At 36.4% G+C, this 12006-nt stretch overlaps 1 protein-coding gene and 1 pseudogene across 1 annotated transcript in view; one reads left to right on the top strand and one right to left on the bottom strand.

The window, feature by feature from the left end:
• FTO (FTO alpha-ketoglutarate dependent dioxygenase) overlaps positions 1 to 12006 on the top strand; it is a 431971-nt gene that overhangs the window by 40695 nt on the left and 379270 nt on the right. The gene's annotated exons all lie outside the window — the stretch shown is intronic.
• On the bottom strand, positions 4389 to 4952 carry LOC138157251 (nanos homolog 3-like; annotated as a pseudogene).

Genomic DNA, 12006 nt, shown 5'->3' with positions numbered 1-12006 from the left:
CCAGTTAAATTTCTTCTTATTAGGTCTGACCCAGTACTAGAATAGATATTTGTTATATGACCAATAGATATAGATATATGATATAGAAATATGACCAATAGATATGGATATATGACCAATAGATATAGATATATGACCCAATACTCTAATAGATATCAATACTTGCTAGAATACTAGAAAATAAGAAATTAATTTTGGATTCTGACTTTGCCATCCAACATAGTTATCCCTGACTTTGGGTTATTCCATATTCAGTTACCACTGGCTTTTAAAAAATTAATTAATTTTTAGTTTTTAGCATTCACTTTTATAAGATTTTGAGTTCCAAATCCCCCCCCCCCATTCCTTGCCTTCTTCCCCAAGACAACATGTAATCTGATATGGGCTATACAAGTACAATCATATTAAACATATTTCCATATTAGTCATGTTGTAAAGAAGAATAAGAACCAAAGAGAAAACCACAAGAAAGAAAAAAACAAAAAAAGGGGAGAAAATAGTGTACTTTGATTTGCGTTCATACTCCATAGTTCTTTTTCTGGTTGTGAATAGCTTTTTCCATCTTTAGTCTTTTAGAATTGTCTTAGATCATTGCATTGCTGAGAAGAGCTAAATCTATCAAAGTTGTTCATCATACAGTGTTGCTTTTATAGTATACTATATACATTCTCATGGTTCTGCTCACTTCACTAAGTTCATGTAAGTCTTTCCAGGTTTTTCTGAAGGTCACCGGCTCATCATTTCTTATGGAGCAGTAGTATTCTATTACATTCATATACCACAACTTGTTCAGCCATTCCCCAATTGACAGGCATCCCCTCAATTTCTGAATCTTTGCTACCACAAAAAGAGCTGCTATATTTTTGTGCATGTATCACGGACTTTGGGTATGATACTTGTATGTTCCACTGGAGACCTTCCAAGTTGATGTCAAACTATTACTGATTATTCTCTTGGGTTCCAACATTCAAGCAGTTCCAGATATGCCTAACAGTTACTTTCTTAGTCTAATCTGTATCTTGTCCGGAAGAGTAGTCTGACAGATTTTGCCAAATCAGTACTTAAATTTACACCTGTAGCATTTTTCTTATTTACCTGTGTAGGAAACTGTCAAATTAGAGGACTTGGATCACAATTCCAATTTTGCTACTATAGTTTCTTTTTCTGTACAGTGATGCTAAAAATACTTGCACCATGTACAGAGGTGCATTGAGGAATGTACTGTGTAGCCTTTAAAGTACCATATGAATTTGAGTTATTATTATTGTTAGCAGTTGAATTAGTAGTGTCTTATATCCAGGAAATCTGGGCACTAATTTCAGCAAATCTTTTCTCTTTGAGCCTTGTAAAATGGGGCAGCATGGCATAAGTAACTAGGACACTGGATTTTGAGTGTGGAAGACCTGGGTTTGAATTCCTTACTCAGACATTTATTAGCTTTTTGTTCCTGGGTGTCACATACCTTTTTTAAAAAAATTTTTTGTCTTTATTAATTTGTTTGTTTACTTTTAGTTTACAAGATTCAGTTCCACAATCCCTTGAGTTTCAAATTTTCTCCTCCTCTCTTTCCTCCCCCCCCCCACCCCCATGGCAGCATACAATCAAGTATAGGATCTGCAAATACTTTCACATTAGACATTAGTCAGGTTATAAAGAAGGATTATAACCAATGAAATGAACAACGGGAAAGAGGAAACAAAACCAAACAAGAAAAAGAAATAGAGCAGGTAGTTTGCTTCAATCTGCATTCAAACTCTGTAGTTCTTTCTCTGAATGTAGACATCACGAGTCTTGGAGTTGTCTTATAACCTTGCATTGCTGAGAGAGCCCAGTCTATCCAAGTTGGTCATCACACATACATTGTGTCTGTAATTGAGTTACTTACCTTTTGATGTCTCAGTTCCCTCATATGTAAAAAGACAAGGTTGGACTTGATGAAATCTTAGTTCTTGTCCTATTTGCAGTCTATAAACCTATGATAAAGCAAGTTAAACAACCCCTAAGGTTGCTTTTAACATCTGTCAGCTTTAAAATCTTCTGGAATTTAAAGTTGCCTCCTTAGCGCATTATATGTATCTTACATGGGAGCTTCTTTATTCTCTATTTTTATGTATGGAAACTGACAAAGTCCTCTGATACCTTTGTTGTGGGATTGAGGTATCACCGAATTCTTGAAGGCTATGCCAGCAGAACTCAAGTTTTGATAAGGTCTCAGTTACCGGAAAGGCGTCGAGTGCTGTCTGGGCAATAGGATATATCTGTTTTCAGAGGGCAAGCCTAGTTGAATATGGAAAGATTCCTCTCCAGCAGATTGACCACTTGGTGAGAAATTCTTTGAATCCACGAAATAAACAAAAATAAAAGCAAAAATAATGTCCCTCAGTCCTGTGTGATCTTCCAGTTCCATGGCTACAGTGCTGTCTCTGAGTTGAAGTTAAAGAGAAGAGTAGGTGCTGAGTATCAGAGTTTTTAAACTATCTGCAAATGTTAAGTAATCTATTGATAATCTAAATGTGAAATCCTTGCTCAGTGACCCTAGAGAGAACATTCTACTAGAGGAAATGAATCCTATCAATCTTTACATTCTTGATATAAACCAAATCAGAAGACAGAATGAAGTTATAGTGAAATGGAGAGAAGACTCACAGGTTATCCTCTGAAAGAAAAACCACAAAGAGGTCCTGAAGTTGGTTTTATCATGTATCCAAGGGCAACAAGAAATGTTATTTTATGGTACATTTGTTCACTCTATATTGCAGGGCACATGATAAGAATATCGACTATGAAAATGGTTACAGTTTATGTTTCAACATCTGTTGAAAGTAGAGAAATTCTATGAAGATCTGGATTAAAACTGCTTCAGATTAAATCAACATATAGTCAAATATTTAGTGACTTAGTACAAAGGTGGCAGACTAGGAAATGTACAGAAAATTGTTGGAAAAAATTATGTAAGAATAAAAAAAAATGAGAAAGGCCAAAGACTTGTAAACTAAATAGAAGTCTAAGGCTTATCTATCATGGGTGCTTTCTTTGAGAAGAAAGTCAGGAAATACTAGACATGGAAATCACCTAATAACATCATTTTAAAATGGAATTTATTATATTTTAACAGATTAATTACTAATATGATACTCATTTCTTATTCAGTTTCTGTGTAGTCAGGCCACTAATACATTAAAGCAAAGATCAAAATCACTTTCAAACTAAAAGAATGATTGAAAATGAGAAGAAGTTATGGCATTCAATTAAGGCAGCTTCAGCTTGACTTATTTAAATAAGCTATCAATGCTGAAAAATTGGAAGTGGATGAAAAGGACAAAGTTGTCCAAGACTGTTACCATTTACCATAAAATTTAATCAGTCTAATAGTGATGTTAATAATTTACCACAACAAGGATGCCAAAAATGGTTGATCTTGCCAAAGAGCATTGCCAGCTAAGTGATATGTCAATTTAGAATATAAACTTATATATTGTTCTTAGAGAGGAGACTAGTGGAAGATTATGAGTAGTATCATTTCATAAAACATTGACAAAAAGTAGAGTATAGAACAGATTATCAGAAAGCTTGGCAAAAGACCCAACAAGGCAAAGTAATCTGGAGGCATTTAAGAACAAATTTGGAAGGAGAGGCAACTAACAGGCAAAAAAAGTGAAAAGATCTGTAAAAAAAGTGTTTTTTGAAATATGGCTTTTTTCTTTATTTAGAAAGCAATCTGCCAATAACAGTGTGGGAGGACTTGAACCCGTAACAAAAGTGTGGAAAGGAAACCCAAGAATCTTGTAAGGAAGAGCTTCCATCTGCATGCTTCCCAGGAAGCCTTTATAGCAAGATAACATATTTCCTAGTCTTAGGTGAGTTTTGTCTGTTGTATAACCAAGGGAGTCACACCTGTATATCAGTCATCATATACTTGAAAAAGGGATAGAATTCCCCCTTCGCCCCCCCCCCCCCCCCCCCCCCCCCCCCCCCCCCCCCGGGCACACCGCAGTCCAGTTAGCTGAGGTCATTTCCCAGGCAGGACTTTCATCCCACAAGCCTATCACCTCTCCTTCCTGAGGCTTAACTCTCCCCTATACTAGGAAGATGTGAGTCCTAAGGGAGTCATTTCCTGGGATGGGACCAGGGACCAGGAGAGTTCAAGAGGCCCAACATAGGCCAGGCCCTGGGTCAGGTGGGCTTATGGCAGCCAGATCTGGTGTGAAGGAGCTGTGCAGTGAGGAACTGCCTGAAGTCCAGGAAGATAAAGCTGGGCTGGTCTCTGGAACGAGAGACCCCAAGATCCTCCAGGAGTGCTGCTCTTCTTTCCCTTGTCCCATACTAATCGTTCTGTCTGTAGTTGACTTGACTTATTAGCAAAGCTGGGTACCCAAGGTCCTCTTATGAAGAAGCTGAAATTCATAGTTGCAGAGTGAGAAAAGCTGTCCTGGAGCCTTTTGAACCTGTGCTGCTGCCTTTCTTGCTTTCATCCAGAGGCTGGCTGGGAGTTTTTCCTTCAGGTATTGCTGGAAGCCTCTTGATCCTGGCCTTGGCTAGACTTGTCTTCTCTGATGGCCACTGAAGTGTGGCCCACTTGCCAGCCAAATTGCAGGCCATGTAGCTGTACACAGACATGTAGCCCTTGCTGGTGAGTGGGCAGAAGCGCTTGGTGTGGGCATTGTCTTGGGTGGCTCTGCACTGTGGGCACATATATTTTCTCAGGTGGGGCATACCACCCAGCCTTCCTCATCCTTCAGTGTGTGGGACAAGTAGATGTTGCAAGACTCCCTATTGTGCTTGCAAAAAGTGCAGAGTGGGTCCCTAGGGGGCAGGAGTTTCTGCCTTAGGCTGGGGTCAGGGCCTGGGCTTGGCTCTGTCCCTACCCCTTGGGGCTCCAGCTTTTCTTCCCCAAGACCCCCCACTACCCTGGTAAGTCCCAGATAATCCCTCCACAGATTGAAGACCTCCATCTAAACTGAAGACCCTACAATGTAGGCCACCAGCCCTGCTGGAGAAAAATGATGGGATCAGGGCCAGGCAGGGAAGCTGGGGCCTTAAGGATCTGCACACAGCCAATTAGAACTGGAAGGAGCTAAAGAACCCACTCTAGCTGCTCCCCAACCCCTGCCTCACTTGGAGACTTCTGTAAAAATATTTATAACAGACTTTCCCCCATTGATGATAGTAGAGCCATCACATTTGGACTCTTTAACATCTTAGTCCTTAGTGTGCCATGTGAATAAGTAAAAATGACACTGGAGAAAACAAAGCCAGAAAGAAGAGCTGGGCTAAGTCAGTTATACATAGAAATCTGTGCTGGAGGTAACATAATTTTGAGGATACCAAGGGACTGATTCTTAAAATATCTTGGGAGAGAACTAAAATTTGAAAAAAAGTAGTCATTATTAATTATTAATTTTAAAATGGTGACCAATAGCTACGGCCCATTTGTCTACTTTCCCATATATATAAAATTTTTATGAGAATAATTGACATTCACATCATGGACAAGGAAATTTTTGAGCAATGGCCAAAGGAATGTTTAGCTTTGGAAAAGAGAAGACTCTTGTGGATATGGTAGTTATCTTCAGGTATTTGAAGGGCTGCCATGTAGAAGAACACTGCATTCCTCTTATCATAATTCAGTATTCACTTACTATACCTGTCATCTAGACATATTTTCTTAAGGAAATAATAAAAAGTTACCCTTTATAATATGAATAAAAGTTGAAGGTCTAAGTCATGAATTTATTAATGGTTCTAGGATCCTCTTTGGATGATAGGATTTAGAGATAGATGGGACTCAAGAGAGTCTTCTCTTCTAAGGAAAGGCTCTGTTCTGTCCAACTTAGCTTTAGGTTGGACATATCCTGTCATACATTAAAAAAACATTGAAATATATTTTAGACAAACATTTTTCTTTTTGGGGTGGAAAATTGATGAGTATACTCAAGGAACAGGAAGGATAGACACTTTCACATCTACTTTTGGGTGGAGATAATAGTAATACCTTTGACTAAATCTTTGGAAAGTAAATCCAAGGTCAGAAGATCTACTAAAATGTTACTAGTTTCTAAAGAAGTAGAATAGAGATGAGGAAATAGACATGTGATTTCATTGGCATGGGAGACTTATTCTGGACAAATGCAGGTTGTTATCTTCTCTGTAATTTATAACCTTAGCAAGTTGCCAATACCACTGAGAAATTAACTTCCCCAAAGGGCACAGTATGTACGAAGGATGGAATTTGAACCCACATCTTCTTGGCTCTGAGGCAAGATCTTCATTAATCAAAGTAAGCAAAATAAGTGTGATTAAAACATGTTTGTGCCTTGACAATTCTATGTAAAATTTAGGTATGTTACTCTGAAACTAAAAGTTTTTACAAAACTCCATTGCCACTTTGACATGAACATTTTATCAGTGTCATCTCTAACCTTTGTATTACTGTTTCTGTAGATGTTAATAAGAAACATCATGAAACTTTAAAGCATTTCCCTCTTCTGTTGTTTTCTTTGAGATGTTGACAGCTAGAATGGATTTAGGACATTTTATTATAACTAAATGTTGCATATAAAGCTACTTGACACAGTGTAGTATGTTCTGTGGTTTTTGGAAGTAGACATGGTGATTTGAATGCCATCTGTTTCATGGGTTTAAAGAATTTTAAGTTGATTTTGAGGAAAAATTGCTAATGAACATTTTTCAACAAATTTGATTGCCGCAGTATATTTCAGTATGCTGGAAAAGAATCCTGGAATTGGAGTGAAAAGGTTTGGATTTGAGTCCCATTTGTGATACTCCCTTGCCCTAGGACCATAAACAAGTCCCTTGATAATAATAATCAGTAGTAGTTTTTAATAAAATGCTTTTCAAAACATGTAGCTATCTCATTTGAGCCTCATAATTAGCAAGTTATTATAGATATTAATTTCCCCATTTTATTGATTAGGAAACTAATTTTAAGTGACCTGCTCAGAGACCTATAAGTCCTAGAAAGTGTTGTATACAGATTTGAAGCCAAGTCTTTCTAACTCCAGAGTCAACTTTCTGCTATGCTAAAGTATTTTCTTAGAGGCTCAGTTTCATCATCTACAAAATGGGAATGACAGTACTTTCACTCTTTGCCTCCCGACATTGTTGTGAGGAAAGCACTTTGTAAATGGCAAAGCACTGTATGAATGCTAGTTATTATTATTAAAAGCAAATACAGTATTTTCTGAAAATGTTAAAGGTAACTTCTTATATATGATGGAAAAATGCAGACATTACTCAACCATATAAATAAAAAAAACTGTATGAGTCCATTGTTTTGTTGTTTTTTTTTTTTTTTGCTTTTTGGAGGGGGATGGGTAGAGCAATTGGGGTTAAGTGACTTGCCCAAGGTCACATGGCTAGCTCTGTGTGTGTGTGTGTGTGTGTGTGTGTGTGTGTGTGTGTGTGTGTGTGAAGTGTCTGAGGCTGGATCCGAACCCAGTTCCTCCTGACTTCAGGGCCAGTGCTCTACTCACTGCACCACCTAGCCGCCCTGAATGCATTGGTTTTATATGTATGCCTGAAGAAAGCTACTTTTCTGTGTGGCTTCCCCCTGCATTTGGAGTCATGTGGCTTTAACTTAAATATTTGTATCTGTTAATGACCTTTGGAAAGGGAAAATTTCCCCATGTGCAGGAAAATGTGGCTATTTTGAGGTTATAAGATAGCTCTTTAGTTTGAAGACTAATTTGGGGCCATTCAGTAAATTATATTCAAGCTACTGTGTGAAGTGCAGGGGATACACAAATAAAAAGGAAGCAGTCCTTGATCTCAAAGAGGTGACATTTTTCTCGAGGGGTGTGTATGTATATGACATGCATCAGTGATAAATATAATGTTATAACAATAAGAATAATAATGACAAGAGTCATGTTTATGCACTTCATACAAAACATTTACAATTTATATCACTGACTGAGGAGCAAAATGGAAGTGTCTGAAAGCCCTAGGTTTGTAAAGAGTGACTTATTGACTCAGATGAACAAGTTTCCTGAAAATACCAAAAGAGCATGGCCTTGTTGATTATGACAAAGCTTTGGCTCAATTCTCACTCATGACTTATTCATATTCTGCAAATATGAAAAAATATGCCCAAATATACTAAGAACACTAGAGTATTTGATGTCCATATGGATTTAAATCATGCCACCAGCACAATAATGTCAAGAAAAACTTAAATGAAATGTGACTTATTTTAGGGAGGTATTTTAAGCACACTGTGGTTCTTCTTAACCTTAAATTCATCATTATCTTTTCTAAGTGAAGTTTAATTTCCAAATTAAGAGAGAATCAAAACAAAGTATCTTATCAATCACTTAATGCACATTAATGTGATAAAGCTATATTGACTTCATTGAAAAACATATCAAGCAGCTACCTCATATCATGGAATTTTTCTCTACTGACACTAGAATGTCATTTGGATGTGATAAATATAAATTCTTTAATGTATGCCAAGGAAAACTAAACATAGAACACTCATAGCACCAACATATCGAATTGAACCACTGGATAGAGTTGCTACAAATATATTGGTTTCCTTCAGGCAAGACATATTGAACATTGAGGTATAAATTGTGGTTGAATAGTTTAAGAAAACAAGTCTTTTGAAATAAAGACTTAATAAGCAGAAGAGACTTAAAACAATACCTTAATGTATTCTTTTGAAAATATGCAGTGGACTGTGCCAGATTTGAATGTATCTAAACAAGAGCTCATACAGTGAGTGGTAATAATACACGAGGACGGTGCCACTCTAAGTTATCTATAGAGTGATTAACATTTTTTCACTAAAAAAGAAGGATTTTTAGAGCACATAGTCACTAAATCATAAGTTACAGAAATACTTTTGGAATAAGCATATATCACTTCACTGATTGGTAATAAAGAGTGATAAATTATTAGCGATTGAATTTGTTGCATGGAAGTGGTTTACCTCTGGATTGTAAGTATGAAAGGATTAAGATACCACCATAGAATCAGAAGGCCCTCCATGGGTAAGATCTGCATGGTATGATTCTCATCTCGAACTTATAGATCAATGCAGATTGTGTGAGGAAAGAGTAAAAGCTGTGTAAAGTGAACACTGTAGGCTACAATCATTTAGCAAGTAGTGAAGACTTAGGAAAGTATGATCTGGTAGTTAGCATTATGTATATGTATCTCTATCTTTCTTGAAATGATAGATGGCAAATTCTCTCACTAAAAATATAGACCTCAAAATATCTTTGAGGATTCAACCAATAGACTATTGAAAGTGGAACATTCTCATTGACTAAATTATGTTGCCACAATCCCCAGGATATAACATCGATCTATTAAAAAAAACCCTGATGAACATTACTTATACACATTGCCTTACAAATATTCATAATCTGTAATATGTTTGGAACAAAAAGCTATCAAGCCATAGAAATCTAGCAGAAGAAATCAAAATCATGTGGGAAGAGAATGAGACCTGTATTAATCACCCTATTCATCCTATCTGTTAGCAGGGTTGTACTGAGGATATTTTCAGTGGGCCTACAGAAAATAAGCTTATATCCTAATACTTTTTATTTGGCTACAAAAAGGGAAAATATTTTATTTTCATGTGCAACATTGTCCATAGAATATTTATTATAAAACAATAACATTTGTCCTAGAATCATTTGTATCTGAACTCCTATCAAACAAGGTGAGAAGAATGATTTTTAATAGTAGAACTGCGTATGACTTCCAAGTAAAAAGGGAGTTATTACCAAAGCATCTAATTAATCACTTGATGTACATGGATGGCATCAAATTATGTAAGTCTACTAAAGAAACATTATATACCTTCTCCAAATTATGCAGTCTTTCCCCAATGTTAGAAATATGTCATTTGGACTTGATAAATACAAAATTCCTAATGTGTGCCAAGAAAAAATAGAGACTTCAAGCTTTGTGCTTAAAACTGGAGGTCAAATTAAACAGATGAACAAAGATGCTATTAGGATACATTCCCCCAGACAGGACACAAGAAGCATAGAGCTCTCAAGGAGATATCTGGGACTGTTTATGTCAAGAGGCATATTGGTATCCTGTAATCAAAACTTAAAAGGGCAGTTCCTTTTTAAAGCACTTTGAACACCTGTGCAGTATCAGTCGTAACATAAACATTTGGAAATATAAAATGAACCGTAACAGATTTGGACAGTATCCCAACAAAAAGTAAAATATGGGGCCTATCACATTAAGGCAGCTATGATCATATTAACATTTCCTCATCAAAATGGAGAAGGATGATTGATAGATGTTCTCAGAGTACGGGAAAAGTTAAAACTTAGAGTTAAATTCAGTGATCAGTGGGAATGCTGATAATAGGTACATACATTGGATTTGTAGAATATAACTGAAGATGGTTAATCTCTATGTGGTGTCTATAAAATGACTGCTTCAAGAGTGGAATTAAAAGGCCCTCCTAGGCATGACACACACACATGAACTTAACCAACAGTGTAAAAACCACCTGAATAACAATGTGCAAGTCACTTCATCCCTCTTGACAGCTATTTTCTTGTCCATAAGATGAGGGAATTGTAGTAGTGTGAGTTGGTGAAAAAACATTTTGACTGGTACAGCCCTAGCTTTCAGAATGCATATATGCTAAAGCCTAACTGACCTTGAGATAACTGGGGTACCCCCCTTAACCATACCCACTCTCTTCTACCCACTGTGGCTGAGTTAAGTTTCCTAAGGCCCTGTTCCTCTTTACTCATTTCTTATTAGGCAAGAGAGAATTGAGAGAATACCCTCCAAGGTATTTGGCTATCTCATATCCCACTGCCTTGCCTGAGGGGTTATAGGGCAGTCTCCTAATAGTTCCATAGCACCTCTTTCTCCAAAACTATCTAAGACTAAATGAACCCTGAGTAGTAGTGTTGTTGCTGAAATTCTTCCTCTCCCCTTCCCAATTTTTATTCTCTGTTATGAGGGTTGGTTCAGCCATTTCCCAGTTGAGAAAAATCCCTTTTTTTTGTTCTTTGCTACAGAAAACCCAAAACGAAACAGTTAATTAGTGTTGTTGAGAATTTGTGTTCCTCTTTCTTTTATACCTTTGGGGGATGTGTCTAGAAGTGGTATCGCTGGGTCAAAAGGTATATAAAGTTTAGTGATTTGGGAGGTATAGTTACAGATTGCTTACCAGAATAGTTAGACCAATTTACAGCCAGAATGATAGTTTATGGTATGCCTGTCTTCCCTCAGACCACCCTAAACAGTTGTATTCCTTTTTTGTTATCTTTGCTAATCTGATGGGCTTGAGGTATAATTCAGAGTTGCTTTAATTTGCATCTCTCACATTATTAGTGATATTAAACATATTTTCATATGGTTGTTGTTAGCTTGCATTTCTTGTTTTGATGACCATCTGTTCATATCCTTTGACATTTTATCTATTGGGGAATGGTCTTTGTTTTTGTTTGTATCCTTTCCTTATATATTTTAGATATCAGACCTTTATTAGAGAAATTTGATGCAAAGGTTTTCCCCCAGTTAACTATTTCTCTTCTAATTCTAATAGAATTGATGTTTTTTTGTGTAGAAACATAAATTTTATATAATCAAAATTATCTATTTTATTTCCTTTGGTCCCCTATATCCCTCATTTATCTGCGAAAGTTCCCCCTAGCCATAGTTGTGAAAGGAATCTACTATATTGTTTCTCTATTTTGTTTATGATATGACACTTTATGTCTAGGTCATGTATACATTTGGAGATAACTTTAATCAATTAATGAGTATTTGTTAAATCCTACTATGTGCCAGGTACTTTATGCTTCTATACAAGTATAAAGGATGTAATAATCCTATTAGAAGCTTATATTCTCATGGTGAATTCAAGAATATGTATTATATATATATATTCACAAATATAAATTTAATAAAAACAAATATATGTATAATAGTTTGGGAGAGAGAGAGAGAGAGAGAGAGAGAGAGAGAGAGAGAGAGAGAGAGAGAGAGAGA

The sequence above is a fragment of the Petaurus breviceps genome, unplaced genomic scaffold, assembly GCF_028583685.1.
Source record: "Petaurus breviceps papuanus isolate PSGF00001 unplaced genomic scaffold, PetGlider_PUasm1.0 171, whole genome shotgun sequence".
Lineage (NCBI taxonomy): Eukaryota > Metazoa > Chordata > Mammalia > Diprotodontia > Petauridae > Petaurus > Petaurus breviceps.
The sequence above is the reverse complement of the archived record's forward strand: the minus strand, read 5'-3'. Positions and strand labels throughout refer to the sequence as shown.